We start from the raw sequence: 3,295 nt of genomic DNA on the forward strand, positions 1-3,295 counted from the left end.
TCCGAGATTACTACGTTCGATGTGTACCGCGTACATAAAATTTTTTGAGACAACTTGAGCACTGCCTTAACTTTATTATGTCATTGCATCCTTATGTGGAACACAGCTGCTCTTATCTCTCAGCACCTAAAGCGCCTGTGCGTTTTCGAGATCTACATGAGCTGGTTAACGCAGCAAAACTAGACAAAGCTGCCTATCCGTGATCTGCCATCGAGAAGGAAGGATGATACTGGTGATCATAATCGTGCTGATATCGTGACGACGCTAAAGTGGTTACTCTTAAAGCTTTCAGCTCTGAATTCTTTTAGCAAGCAGAATTCTCTTTCGCTTTGTATACCTTTACTACTGCTTAAGCAACTCAAAAATATTTTTCGTATTAGAGCATAAGATATGAGTTTCTTTCCTAACTTAAGCCAACGCTTAAAAATATGCATAGGCCATGTAGCTGGACGGAACCAAGGTAATGTTCTTTTGCGTCGCTTGGAGGTACTCAGATTGTTCTTTTTCTGCGTAGTTATGTAATTAGGCAGAAGCTCGAATTCTGGAATTACGTGAAACACCCTGTAAATAGGACACAAAGCCTTGAGGTTTGTAAGAGCAATATGAAGTATATTGAAATCGCAATTTATTCTGAGCTCCTTGACACAACTAGGTGTTGTAGATCTTTCATGATGGTAATCGGAGTATTGTTTTTGCACGTGAAAAGCCATAAAACGATTATATGTGATCATTATACACAGCTACTCATTGCAGTGCAATGGCTTCTGTCTACTTCATGGTTACCCAGTTGAAAAACACAACAGGAAATTTTCACAGTCTGTCGTATTTTGGGACGTTGTTTCTGTAGTTCTGTTGCCTGTAGTTCTGTTGCCTGTAGTTCTGTTGTCTGTAGTTCTGTTGTTCTGTAGTGTGACGTCCTGTAGTAGAAAGTTCTGTAGTTCTTGATCAATATTTCATAAAAAATTGACAGAGACCTCCTTAAGGCGATGTAAATTTGTTAGTACAAAAAAAGAAAAATATAAAAGTAAAAACAAATGAAAAAAAAAAACCGTCGCCGCCCAGGATTCGAACTTACGACCTCACGATTCCGAGCCCGGCATCTTACCACTGCACCAGTCCTGACATGCTGTTCGAGTGTGCATTTTGGCCATGTCAATAGTACGACGTGCTGATGCGCTGATGTTTACATCCAAGAGCCAAGATCCGCTATCACTCCACCGCGTCAAGTGCCGCATCTCTAGAAGAGCAAGGGTGTTCGTACCATCGACAGGTACATCGTGGAGTGCTAGAACATCGATTTTGATGACCGATATCCATATTAAATAAGAAATTCAGAAATAGACAACGTTGACTTTTAGGGTTATTACTGCTAGTTTCGACAGTTGTCTCTCGTTCTTTACACTTTTGAGCGCGCATATAATTCGTGTGTTCAATGCAAAATAGCTACATAAACATTCGTGGATGAGAGTTCTTTCTGACAGCATACTGGCTTCTCATGGCAGCACTGTACCAGATTAATGAGACCCGAGCGAGACAGCTATTCACGCAACTTTGTGGAACAACCCAAATCTTCTTTTCCGCTTCGCATAAGCTTGTGAAATATTCCTGGGAAATTAACTAATGTGTCAGTGTAACAGCACATGTAAGTCCACAGGCCTGTGTGCCACATCTTACCAAAAAAATAAAACGGATACGCAGCCATTCCTGCAGATGGTATGATTTTGATCAGCGGCCGATCTTGAGGAGGCCGGTAGGGCGTTGCTGGTGCCGCGTCGTCACGGCACAATTATAACTATTCGCCACGTCGACTTTAATACCGGTGTTGGTGCCATCAGCATTGCCGGCTTCAGAAAAGCGGGATTTAATACCGCGCAAGAGAAAAGTACAGTGTACACCACCGATGCGAAACTAACATACAATTTTAAAGAGCCGCGACGGAAAGCGCTTCTGTTGCGACTTCGGAACTCTTGGCCGTCGCGACCGAATGCTTCTGCTGCGACGTTAGAATTGGTGTCGTAACGTCGGAGTCGCTGTCAGGATATAAAGCTGTTGTTCCGACTTCAGAACTCTTGTTGTCGCGACAGAATGCTTCTGTTGCGACATCAGAATTTCTGTCGTAACGTCAGAAATGTCACTCAATTAAGAAATGTCAAGAACTGCTGTCGTACAACAGAATTTCTGTAGTTGCGACAGGAATTCCTCTTGTCTTTTTCAACTGGGCACTACAGAAGCTTGTCGCATCGCACAATTTCAGTGCACTTCTGTTGTCATCATTGGGTACATGTTGCGACGATAGGTTTCCGTTGTGGAACAGTTCTCTGTAGTACAACAGAAGTTTGTCCATTACTTCAGGAACACTTCTGTTATGACAACTGGGGGCCTGTTGCAATGATAGGTTTCTGTCGTACAACAACATTTTTCTGTAGTACACCAGAAGTTGGTCGCATTACTTCAGGAACACTTCTGTTGTGACAAAATGGGGGCCTGTTGCCACAATAGGTTTCTGTAGTATTTCAACAGCTCTCTGTAGCACTACAGAAGTTTTTCGGGTTACTTCAGGAACATTTCTGTTGGGACAACAGGGTGCCTGTAGTGATGACAAATTTTTCTGTAGTACTACAAAAATCTGTTGTAGAGCTTCAGCTTTCTGTTGTAGCAACAGACATACGACAGACTGTACTTCTGTAGTCACAACAAGAAATGTCTGTTGTACATCAGAAAAGTCTGTCGCTGCATCAGGAATCTGTAGTTACTACAGAAAAATCCTGTTGTACAACAGAAATTTCTGTAGTACTGAACACAACCTCTGTTGTCATTTTCAACAGGGTACATCGTAGAATTTATTTTAATCACTGAGCGGAGGGGGCTTATTTCTCTCCAACTGCGCACCAATTACTGTTCGCCACGTCTGCAAATGTAAGGTTTGGTTTGGTTTAGCGCTTATGGATATGGCTCAAGCCCCAGCAGGGGATCGGCCTTGAATCGAGGTGTTCATCCTTCTCTTCATCGTCATCGTCTTCTACATGCACCCTTCCCATAGACAGTCAGCGTATTTGAGTCTTTCAATCAGGGTCTTTCGCTATAAGAGTCCCTGCCATTGAGTCCGCTTGCCAATTCAGGCTGATTTATTAGCTCTAGAACAATAAAAACAGAAATGGGAAGCTGTCACAAGCAACAACACCATCAATCTATATTCAGCAGATGCATAGCCCTTGACCCCCATTAAACCCTGGTTTCCTATATTTAGGACATGCAGATCGTGACATGCTGCGGGTTATGCGCAAATGAAAGGCAA

Source organism: Dermacentor variabilis, chromosome 11 (genome assembly GCF_050947875.1).
Source record: "Dermacentor variabilis isolate Ectoservices chromosome 11, ASM5094787v1, whole genome shotgun sequence".
NCBI classification, from domain to species: domain Eukaryota; kingdom Metazoa; phylum Arthropoda; class Arachnida; order Ixodida; family Ixodidae; genus Dermacentor; species Dermacentor variabilis.